The following is a 12,734-nucleotide window of genomic DNA, read 5'->3' on the forward strand; positions in this document are numbered from 1 at the left end:
AGGCACCGCAGAAGGGGAAAGGGAGCAGAAGGAGCAGGGCTGGCAGAATATGCGGCCGGCAGATGGACTCCCCTAGTGAGGGAAGAAGCCCAGGAGCAGCGTCCATAAAGGATAGGGCCTCCTCCCAGCACCCAGCTCTGCAGCCACCACGGTGCGGGGTTTGGTGGCCATCATCTTCCCCCCTGTGACATGGGCTGGGGACTGGCAAGCAGCAAACCCTGCCTTCTGGAAAGCCTGGTGTTGTGAGGCTAAGTCACAGTCCCACGGGCCCACATTTTGATAGCGAGAGACCACAGGAGCCAGAAAAAAAAAACCACAGGTGAAATATAGCTGCATCCAGCATGGCTGTGTGCAGCGAGTCATTTGTCATCAGCAGGTGACAGGATAATGTCACTTGTCAGCAGTCTGCTTTGAAATGTTGTGTTTGTTGGGTTTTTCTTCTCCATAAAGTGTTTTATGCACACATTTTTATTTAATTCTGACAAATACAGCTTTAGATCTTGTTTCCAAAGTGATTTATTTTGATGATTGCATATGTTAGTTTTTGCTGCTTGCCCAACAGTGGGAAAACAGGAGTTGTCACCTCAGCTCTGTACTGAGTGTCCAGGTGCATCAAATTCACCTAAATCTTTAGACACCACAGTTTCTCTCTTCTGAAACGGACCAGACATGTTCTGTGGTGATGTATCCCTTTGTATGCAGTGCAGGTCCCTTTGTAGGCCATTCTTTTTCAGGAAATCCCCTTCTACATGATTCTGTGTTTGCATACATTCAATGCCATAAAGTCAATGTTTTTTGCTTTCTTTGGATACCCACCTCTCACATTACTCAGAAGACAGGAGTCTTGCTGTTTGTTGATTTACAATCCCCCCAGCAAGACAAGAGGTGGATGGTTACAATTCGGGACAGAGAGCAAGCCCGGTGTAGGTCAGTAGCTAATGGCAATCAGTGTTGCTCTATAGTGACTGCATATCTTCACGCTTTTTTACCTTACCCTGCATGCTAAACAGCTTACTCTTCCACTGAGGGGTAAGAAACCTCAAATTACCCCATACACCCCACTGCCGGTGTCAGCAGCAGGTCCTCCAATTACATGTTGTACTAAAACGTGTTACTTTTTATCAGTTTTTTCTTTGCTACCTTACAATTTCACTAAATGTCTTCCTAGTCTTGTGTTGAGCCAGGGAACAAAATTGTCTCAACAAAGGTTTTTTTCTACCCTGCTTGTACCATTCCTTACTTTAAGTACTATTATTGTGTTCTCTTTTAAATGTCTGCTTTGTGAAATGAACAATCCCAATCATTTCAATTTGTGCATGGATTTTCTGTCCTCCCAATCATTCCTGTTACCTTCCTCTCAATACCCACAACCTCTGCTTTGTACCGTGTTCTGTTGGCAGATGGTGCAATCACTTCTGCAACCTGTTTTCTTTTCATATAATGGGTGTGTAGTATTTATTGGTGTTTTTCTCAGTGCTGTTCTCAGGCAATCTAATGCCTTTTTTTTTTTTTTTTCTGAATATAGTTGCGGGCTGAAGAAAGGCTTTCACTTGAGCTGTCTCTGGTGTAAGCAGATGTCCTTCCTGAATAAGAATCACAAATAATTCCAAGTTTCCCTTCACATGTGGATTCTCTAGCAACATTGAGCTTAGTCTGATAGTGTGTTGTTTGTTTACCTCACCAGGGTAAGTTCCTCTGGTGTTCTGCGGGTCTTTTCAGGACTTCACCAGCCTGAGTAGCCATCACTGCATATGATTCATAGCCAAGTCTGTAATTTGAGGAACTCTTAAAGCCAGAATAAGCTTTCACTAGTCCCCAGCTGCTCGCTCCCTGCTTTATGGAGTCACACATGTTTGCGTGGTTATGCCACAAGCTGAAAGCTGACACAGGGCTGACCCGCTCTCCCATCCGATGGAGCATGTCACTGTGGGAGCAGCTGTGTCCACAAAAGGGTGGCAGGAATGCGGAGGTGGGAATGAGCTGCAGAGAGTGGAAGAGACTGGGGTCCCCTTCTTTCAGCAGCAGTTCTGTTTTAAACTGCTAGACACTCTTGGACTTACAGTGTTTTTTAAGAAGGGCAAATTATGGTTTTGTTGGAATAAACTTTGTGCAGAAGTATCTGTTGTCAATGAACAGGCTGATGACTACTGAGCTCAGCACTTCACCTGAAGCCCAGCACCACAGGGGGGGTTGCTATGTGTGCCTCTCCATGCCCCAGAATTCTCCTACAGTGCCATCAGAAGGGTGATGTAAAGAACTTTCATCCAAATGTTGATATTAGATATTGTTGAAAAGTGGAGTGTGGGTGCTGCATTAAAAATCAAATTGAATCGGTTGATATATATCAAATGTCAGATACATAGCAGAGGCTATTAGAAATTTCCAACAACAGGCATATGAAGAATCACTAGCCTTGAAAACCTAGAGGAAGAGATCACAAACATACAATCCAATAAATCACACAGGTCAGTTTTGGAAAAGCTGAAGTGGTATAGCAGCCATTTGTTTATACTGTGACGAGTCAATTGGATCAGTGACAGATCTTGTGTGGGATAAAGATTTTGCTTTTAATGCATGCTCTTTCCTGAACAGCTTCTATGCAGCCTTTATATCAAACACCTGGTCAACTCCAGGATTACAAGTAGAAAATCTAAAATATATGAAACTGCTAAAACAGAATTATTGCAGGATTATTTCAAGATGGAGATTTGGCATTGAAAGACCTCCAGAGTAAAGTCGCATTACATGATTTAAGATCAATTCTATCGCAATCATTTTTAAATGTTGCTAGTATATTCTTATAATCTCAGCTTTAATCACATTTCCTTCTGAGAGAAGATTCCCTAATCCATATCTTTCTGAGGGAGACTTCAGAGCTAACATGATCTTCTTATTACCTTTTCTAAAACCTTGATGAAAATTGTCTCCTCACAGAAATAGTAATAAAGTTGGGAAGTGTGATGCAGATAGAGAACCTTACACTTTTAATGATTGGAACGATACTTCAACTGCTATGAATTGACTTGATACTAAAAAATCACTGCACTTATGAAAGTCTTTGCTGCAATCATGCCCAAAATATTTGTAGCATAAAAAGCACATTTACTAATATAATAATGAAAATGAGAAGATGCAATTAAGGCAAAGAAGATTTGATACCAGCCTGCTGACATACCAAGAGAAAGAGAATGTAGCTACTTTTTTGGAGTGTTTCAACAGAGGTGGAAGCCATATTTCATGCTTTGCGCCATCTACCCTTTTGTCCCAGTTTACTCTGGACTTGTCACTACTAACAGATAGGCAAACACTTTATCTGAGTAAGTAATTTCCTTCTTCTGCTCACTTTCCACTGGTATGTCTTAGATCACCACCACTCTTATGTTCTGCATATTACACGTCAGAGTTTCAAATATACCAAATGAGAAGATCAAAAATATTTTTCCAGATTACCTCTGTACTTCATTAGAAAAAGACAAATATGGCATAACCTCAACTTTATTTTCCTTTTTAGGTCACCTTTTGGTAGGAAACGAAGCTTTGGTAATTAAGAGTTATCTTGTACTTAGGGTTTTTTCTTTTTCTTTTAATGGTGGTTTCTGCTGCTGTAAACCGAAAGGGTGATAATTAATGTCTCCTACTGTATATGTCTGCTGCCATCTGCAACGATGAGCTATTATTATTCTGTCTGCTGATACTTGGAAAGGATATCACTTGGACAACTAATCCAAAATACAGCAAGTAAAGATCATTGTCACAAATGCCTGAAATTGAGGCATTGTTACAGATGTTAGAAATGAAAGGTTTTCATTATGTTGGACCATCTAGTCCATCTGGCAAGACTGTGCTTTACACTCTCTAATGTCTCATGCAAGTGCTAGGATACCATAAGTCTTAAATACAGTACATTCCTTGAAATACATCATGTTCACTTGAAACACTGTTTCATAATTATGGTGCTAGGTAGACCTGACCTTGAAAGGTGGTCTCATTTGGTGGGGCTTTATAGCAACACTCTGGTCTTCCTGCTCAGCTCCAGTCAGTCACGGGCCTGGGGTTGCCCTGAGGCAGTGGTGGAGAACTGGACTGCAGACCAGCACAGTATAAAAAGGCAGGCTCATATCTATACCAGTGGGTGAATACAGAGAGAAGAAAGAAAGAAAGAGGAGGGGAGAGGAGAGGAGAGGAGAGGAGAGGAGAGGAGAGGAGAGGAGAGGAGAGGAGAGGAGAGGAGAGGAGAGGAGAGGAGAGGAGAGGAGAGGAGAGGAGAGGAGAGGAGAGGAGAGGAGAGGAGAGGAGAGGAGAGGAGAGGAGAGGAGAGGAGAGGAGAGGAGGCCAGCTTGTTTGTTTCTTTTTGTCTTTCTCTCTCTCTTTTTTTTTTTTTTTTAAAGGAGTTAAGATTTTGTGGAAAAGAAGTCCCCAACTCTGTAAAAACTCTGTCAAGCTGCAATTCTGAGTTTGTTTTGTTGTTTTTTTTTTTTTTGTTTTCATGGGGATATGTTTGCTAGACAAACATAGCATGTTCACTGTTATTGTCTTGTGTTATCTGGTAGAAATCCAGAAGACAAGGGCCACTAGAGAGCTCCCAACATCTGGATTTCAGTCCAATCTCCTAGCTGCCGGGAATGCTGTGTGTATCACCCTTCTGACTGACGTGATGTGGCACTCCTCCTTGTAGTTGACCACGAGTGACAAGGAAACCCCTGCACGCATCTTTTTTTTCTTCTTTTTTCTTTTTCTTTCTTTTTTTTTTTCTTTCCCTTTTTTTTTCCCCAGTTCTCTGCTGCGTGTGTCTCAGAAGCCATACCACTCCACACAAATGACGCAGAAGCCACCCCTCCTGGGAGTCCTCCCATTGCAGGTGGTATGTGGACCTCCCCCACTACTCATAAAATCTTCTTTCACCATTTCTTGTTGCCCTGAGAAAATCTTTCTGCACATCACTGACAACCTCTTACAATCAACACCCAGTGCTAATTAAGCCCTGGCCACTAGCAGAAAATTCCACCAATGGGTCTTGTTGATTATAAGCTCTAAGTACAAGACAACAATGTTTGAGTATTTCAAAAATAATTTAATTCTTGACAACAGTTCCTTCCAGTTCAGAGGTCTATGGGGTCCTTAACTTTTGACTTGCTTCCTGTAAATAAATGTGACTGAAAAATAATTGAATTCCCTCAAAACATGAAAGGGAGGAAAAAACAACATTCTCTTATGGAAACTCATGAATGACAGCAGCTGAAAATTAAATGTTTGATCATTCTATCAGCCTTCCAAGTCAACTCCTTAAGTAGATTGAAATGCTTCAGTGGGATGTTGAAATGCTAAATGCATGTGGGAGGGATCTACACTTTATAATGCTGGGAACCAAGAAAGAGTGTTGTTCACAGTGTACAGGTAAAAAATAATGAAAGTAAGTGTTTTTTTGCCATAGGTAAGGTATTGATTAAAAAAAAAAATAGGATTTGAGACCACACTTCACTGTCAGGATCATGTTCAGTCCATGTATCTTGGATATTTGACTTGTATCTCAATTTTAGATGCCTGTTGAATCACCGTTCCCGAAGTAGGGGCCTAAGTTCTTTAAGAATTGCAGGTGTAGAGTTCTTCAGAGACACCAATCTCTTTCTTTGTATTGGTATCTTGGTGAACCAGTCCTCTTAAAATAAGTGTTTAAATGCTAAAATGTAGCACCTATAGTAGTTAGACTGTTGCAACCATACTTACTAACCACATTGCTGATTTTTTCCCCTCAGTGAATTTTCTTAAACTATGATTGTTGTAATCTGAAACAATAACTTAGTGCACTGTTTATTGTATCTTTTATGCAGTTGTTCCTACTTGCAGTCTATATTTGTTTAATGGGGAAGCTCAAAATGCTCCTGCTGATCAAAGTCACAGAAAAGCTCTCTTCTCTCTTGGTTTGTTCAACGTGTGCAAGTATCTCTTGCTCTTCCCACACCTCTCTGTCTCACCATTGTTTCCTTGTTTAAGACATGTTTACTGTCTCTATACATTTTTAATAAGTTATCCACAGCTGCTTTCCTAAGAAACTATCGATTCTGTCTCTTTGCCTGTCAGTCAGTCCGTTTCAGTCTGCTCTAGCCTCAGTATCTTTTGAAGCCACAGCTCAGGTTCAGCTGCATTTGTCAGGGGGCTTAAAAGTTCCAGTATTAAGTTTTCATGAGCTTTAAGGAGCTAGAAGTTTTGCTAGGTAGGCAGCCACATTGGCAGGCTGCGTTTGGAAAGGCTCCAGGACAACATTGATCAGTTCAGTTTGCCTGTTAGCCATCTAGCACGTGTGTACTGACCTGCTGGTTGGGATCTGCAGGGCTTGGAACAAGCCCAAGCACATGACAGGAGTCATATTCCACCCCCAGTCACCCGTTTTGCTAGACTAAGCAATCCAAAGCCTTTTAGTTTCCTCTTGTCAAACAAGCTCTACCCTCCCTGGATTATCTGAATATCACTGGAATTTCAGCTCCTCTTTCTTAACCATGGGTGGGCAGAGCAGCCCACAGGAGGCCAGCTGAGGTCACATTAGGACTAGGTGGTATTAAATTTTACTTGAATCCAACAGGACTATGTTGGCTGATTTAAGACTCAATCTCAAAAGCAGCAAAAAAAGTGCTTACATTTGTGCAGCAAGGGTGTTTGAAGAATTGCTGAGGGCAAGAGGCCCTTTTTTTTACACACAGCTCACCCTTTTCTCACTGTTGAGTTGCACTAGAGCAACTACCTCGTGCTTCTGTACATCTCCTTAAAATGCCTTGAGCCATATGATGACTTTGAATCTCTGGCTAAGTGACAACTGTTTGGTGAGTACCTCTAGAACAATAAGGATGACTTGTCTTGGTCTAGGGCAGTTAGGAATTACTAAGCTGAGCTTTTCTATCATTTTCTCTTTCTTTTGCTTCATGTTTTAAGCAGTAAGATCAATTTAATGAAAATGAAATTCTGTGTCTGTGAAACGCTAGAAAGCATTTCAAGGTTGCATTCAGAATTTGTCTTTTAAGGGCAATAAATAATTTCTTGACTTGTCCCTCATTCATATAAATAAATCTCACAGCAGCAAAATTTGCTGCTTGGCCATCCAGTCCTCTGTACCCTGCAGTAATAAGGCTGTTACAAATATTAATCTTACAATGTCTCTATGTCTGATAAGAAAGGAAGAGATGAGTACAGGCAAAGAGCTGAACTAACTGAAGGACAGAAAAAAGAGAAAGCGAAGCTCTTTTGAGCGGTGGCTATAGACATGGATGAGCATTTAATGCTGGGCATTAGAATTTAGGACTTAAATGTATGCTCGAACTGTCATTTCTGGTTACTAAAAGATTTTCTGGCCAAGTAAGTGGGTCTTCTGGTAAGTGACCTTCAAAGTTGTGTCACAAGAGAGAAACAGTCTTCTGCCCTGTTTGAAGTTTGGCTTTTTCAAATACATTGGTGGATTTTTAGCAGAAATACTGAACATATGTTTGAAGTTTGTTCATCTTTACTTTGGCTGATAAAGAGAAAAGAGTGAAATGAAAACAGATTTATTTTTTTTTAAACAAGGGAGGATTCATTTTTCTCCTAGCAGAAAAGTATTGAGTTATGCTATTTCATATGAAAGCCAGTTGTCAGTAATGAAAGTGTTTTTCCTTTTACGTTATAAGATGGGTGGACTACAAAGTATCTATAAAAAAAAGAGGAATAGGAAATAAATTGCTATAATGAGCCACACCGTGTGCTTTTTGTTAGGACGGTTCTGTAAAACCAACTTGCTGGAATTAATCCACAAATAGGCTTAAAAATAAGCCTCAGAAATTTATTCTGAATATCTCCTCAACAACAATAAGGGGGACATTATGCATATTGACAGAGATGACTCTTTGTGTGAAGTATTCATTGTAGTTTCAGAGCTGTTGCATTTTTAAGTGTGTTTGCAACACATCTTTGGACCTCTTGGACCCACTGCAGTCACGATTATTTTAATCTCTTATCTGAAGGCTTCCCGTGATTTTTATTAATTACCGTGAGAAAGACAATCAACAACATACATTTAGATGACCAGAGCTATGAGGAGCATCTGTTTTCCAGACATCCCTGTGTTGTACGTGACCTATGGTCCCAATCTGGCTGAAATCTGATAGCATTGTATAATTTCACATGCCATCATTAGAACATTCCTTCAAGGGGTACCGGAACAAGCCCCAAGCCTGGGAGCAATGTCTTTTGGGTGATCTTCCTGCTCTTAAGGAAGCTCCGTGCAGAATCACATCCACCAGACATGCAGCAGTGCCCTGAGGGTGGGCACACAGCCTTCAGTGGGCAGGCATGAGCTGACCTGCATGATGGGCCGCACATAAGCCAAGTTGCAATGTTGAAGCGATGGTTGGCGCATCTCATAGCAAGGTTTAGTAGATGTGATTCAGTTGACCACAGCGATGGGTTGCATGTTGGTTCATAAAAAAAAGCATGCAGGCACATCCCTCCTTCTAGCTTGTTAAAAAAAGATGGTAGATGAGGTTCTTAGGGATGTGGTTTACTGACAGTGTTAGGTTAATGGTTGAACTCAAAGATCTTGAGGGTGTCTTCCAACCAAATTATTGTATGATTCTAGCTGCACCAGGCCTACAGGTGCAGAGGAAATGGAGGCTATGTGCATGTAACGTGATCCATTAGGAGTAGATCAATAGATCTTCTGTCAGATGCTGAGCCTTCTACATCTTCAATTAATGCACTCTGAGGTTTTGAGTCAGAGTAGGTCTCTGGTGTTCTGGGCTGAATGTCTCTGGCACACATGCAGTTAGAAACTGTCCAAAGTTTGGTTTGGACATTGTGGTTTGGACCCCCTCATGGGGGTGGAGCACATTTGGGGAACACCTGATGTGGGGCTTGAGATTTAGTTTATTTGAAAGAAATCTAGTTTGTATATACAAATCCCATTCCTTTTAAGCAACAATGTGCAGTAAGTGAACCACCAGGGAATTTGATTCAGAACTGTTTTAAGGGTCCAAGACACAGTGTCAACACAGACACAGCTGAATTAATTTTCTAATCATATTTGGCCACTTGATTCAGTGTTTCCTTGAGATCAGCAAGATGCATACAATTCATGTAACTTAAACACAGTGTCATTCCATATGCATTCTTTTGAAAGAGCAGGTAAAAGTAGCTTGAAATTGAAGAATGGGCTATATTGACGTGGAAAAATCAAATTGTTTTATTTCAATGGCTTCCTCTGGAAAACAGCATGAATTTTAACAATATGAATTTTACTTACATTGTGATGCTGCTCAGATAATGGATTTAAACGCCAGAGAAACAAGGTAAGCTATCACAAGTTCTGAGATGGTAGCTACCAACACAACACGATTGTTTACACAAACTTACAAGTTATGTTACATCTTTGTGAAATTTTTCATGCAGTGTATACAGGAAATGGCACAAATAAAGTGTTTTGAATACAAAGCCTAACTAAATGCCTCGAATGCTTAAGAGCCTACACTTTTGCAAACTTGGGAAAAATGCAGCAGAAGATAATTTAAAAATGCATATTATAATTTCTAATCAGAATGAAAAGAATACAAATTGCATTCACTGGCATTCAAACAAGAAAAAAACAACTATAAATCAAGTTTAAAGCTAATTCTTTGATTTCTAATTCAAATCAAATCCAGTTCAGTAATGACTGAAAGTTGTTATCATCAGGATGACCATTCCCTCAAACAGTTGAGGTGATGTCAGGCTGATTTTCACGAAAACTGGTGGGTATATCACAAAATATTCCACCACACTTCATTGTTGCACCTTGTCTGTGAGTTAAGATCTTGGGGCTTTCCCAGTCTGTCACCTTTTGCAGACACGTAATTCTTTTAAAACATCTATTTATTTGCATCCAGGTTGCACTAAACTTGAGTAATAGAGTAATATTTTAAAGCATTTTACCAATGTTTGGTACTTTTTGGTGAAGTTCAGAGATAGTAGTTACAAACGCTTCTCATAAGTCTCAACAGAGAAAGAGCATCTGTAACTTAAATCTTACCTCCAATGTAAATCCTCCATTGAAGATATTAAAAAAATAATGAAAAATTCTATGTAACATTATTAAAAAAAAATCCAAATGTTTTACCTCATATTTTCTTAATCAGGAGTACCTTTATGATCTGATATGGAGGAAATCGAGGTTTACATCATTACACATGAGGATAAAAGTCTGAGCATCTTTAACCCATGCTGTCTACAGACCTAGTGCCAAAATTACTATATTGAAGTCACCACTCCAGATGAGAGCAATCTAATGTGTTACCAGGCAAATGAATATAAAAGGAAAAGATTAAAAAAAAATCATAAATAATCTTCTGCAGCAATACTGAAAGTGCTTTGAAGCAACAGTTCATTCCTCACTCAGAAAAGCTGGAGGCTGCAAAGGTCTTCTAGATTACCATAGTAACTAAAAGAATATTTTAAATCTGCCTTTTAAAGAGTTGTAAATAATGCAAGTGTAATATCAGTCACTGCTTATTGCCATTTCACATGCTGCAGAAGACAATTTGAAGAAGACTGTGGTATCACAGTTCCTCTTGTTAGGAATTCCTGCATAATAAAACAATATGTCCAAATCTATCCCTTTCTCTGTTGTTTCTCTCTGGATCTGTCTGATCCAGATAGACTCTGTCCATTCAGGCTTGATTTACATGTCTCTTTGGAAAGCTGAAACGGTTGTAAATATCCACTTTTCTGTTTGTCCAAAAAACATCATTATAAAGGATCGAGAATATTAATAAGACTGTCTCTACGTGTGTGTGTGCTGAGCATTGAAGGATCTGCTGGAAGCACTGCAGTGCTGGTACCCAGCTGCAGAACGCATGCGAGGGTCTTCAGCCTTATCTGCAAGAGTGGAAACACAGACATACGGGTGCTGTTTTCTGTACTAGTAATAAGATTATCACAGAAAATCTTTTAGCTGGGGATTTAAATACAAAGATGAAGTGGTAATGATGGTCTTCTACAGACTGCTAGATGTAAAAAGGGACATAACCTTCCAAAGTTGTGTTAGAATAAAAAATACAGCAGGCCACAAAATTCCTGAGAACCACACAGATATCCTTTTTCATCATCTAGAAAGTAGACATTATAAATAATTCAGGAGATATCAAAGGTATATCTCTGAATAGGAGAGATATGGCTGAGGATTATATGGAAACTTGGAATTCTGAGCCAATTCCCAGATGCTATTTTAATTCCACGTGGCATGCAATGATTTTATAAAATGAGTAAAGCAGTGGTGTGTGATTTGGAAGAGTAAATGAGTGTGCACTTTTAAACACTAGGTCTAAGTCCCTTTCATGGGTAGGTGTGGAATTCCATAGCATTCCTCCCATTTGGCTGCAATCAGATGGTTCTCTGTCTCCTGGGACAACCTCCCACTGTCATGGCAGTCATGATAGGGATGAGAAAAAAAAACCTTCTGAAAGCAAGTTGAAAATTATTAGCAAATTGAGCTATGTGCTGCTTAGATATTTTTTTTTAATTTCTGCAAACAGCCTACACACATTTTCATCTTATCTAATTACTGGAGTGGCCCTTTTCAGATACAGGAAAAGAACAGATCCAGTTTCCATCCTTAAGACAGCCCGGAGTGTTTTGGGATCTGGATGTCTGTTTTCTTTCCAGAGCCTCTGTTGCACACATTCATTTTCCCCCTGAAGAAGCCATGTTTTCTCAAAACCATCATTTTCTCCTGGCTCTCTGGCTCTGGATTAGTACACTGCTTGTTAGTTCTGTTGCAGGGCCTAGAAAGAAAGTCTTCCTTTTGCTTAGGTGCTTTGGAGCCCAGGCAGCCTGATGCACTGGGAAGATGTACCTGTGGTGTGTGCACCAAGGCTGTTTGGCCACCATCCAGGCAGCCTTTATGTCTTGTCCTAAAGGGAAATGTGCCATTGCTGCCTTTTCTCCCTGACATATGAGGCATCATCTCAGGAAACCTATACAGAAGACATAGATTGAAACCAGTAAAATTTACCACTAACCTCTACTGTACTTATTGCAGGCACAACAGGAGCAGGTAGGAAAATCCTCTAATATAGAGAGATATACCCATAATTAAAAGATAATAAGGAAAAAAAAAAAAAAGGATGAAAGGATGCTGTGACAGACAGTCTGTTAATGTATATTCCATAAAAAGTATTAAGGTCCATGCAGATGTTTAAGGTGCGAGTCTTTGCCTCTTTAAATGTACAGGGAATTTGTTTATATTGTGGTACTGGTATGAGGCATATGAATGACAGCCCAGACAGTGAAAGAATAAAACAAATCAGGTGGTTTAGGATTGGTGTTAGTCTTGTGTTAAAATAGACAAGATGCATATAGGTGGGCATAGGACTGAGTCTTAGAAGAAAACATAGATACTTCTAATCGATATCACAAATAAGAGGACTTACTTTAATGTAATTTCTGACTTGATAGCATTCCCTTAAGTGAATATTATCCTTAGCCTATTTAGTCTAACATTATATTGAATTTGTAGCACTTACGTTGTACTTTGAAGAGGTAAAGTGCTATGAAGTATTGATCATGCAGAAAAAGATGTTATTGAGTATTTAAAAAGACTGTGGTAGTTTTACTCGGGGACAGAAAAGATTGTATCAGACTCCCAGCTCTTGTTCTTGGCCTGGGGAAATTGAAGCCCAAAACTGAGATGTCCACTGAGTTAATTATTCTGTGTAATCTCCTTGTTTCCAAATTTATCAGAA

This window comes from Columba livia, chromosome 1 (assembly GCF_036013475.1).
Source record: "Columba livia isolate bColLiv1 breed racing homer chromosome 1, bColLiv1.pat.W.v2, whole genome shotgun sequence".
Taxonomy (NCBI): Eukaryota; Metazoa; Chordata; class Aves; order Columbiformes; family Columbidae; genus Columba; species Columba livia.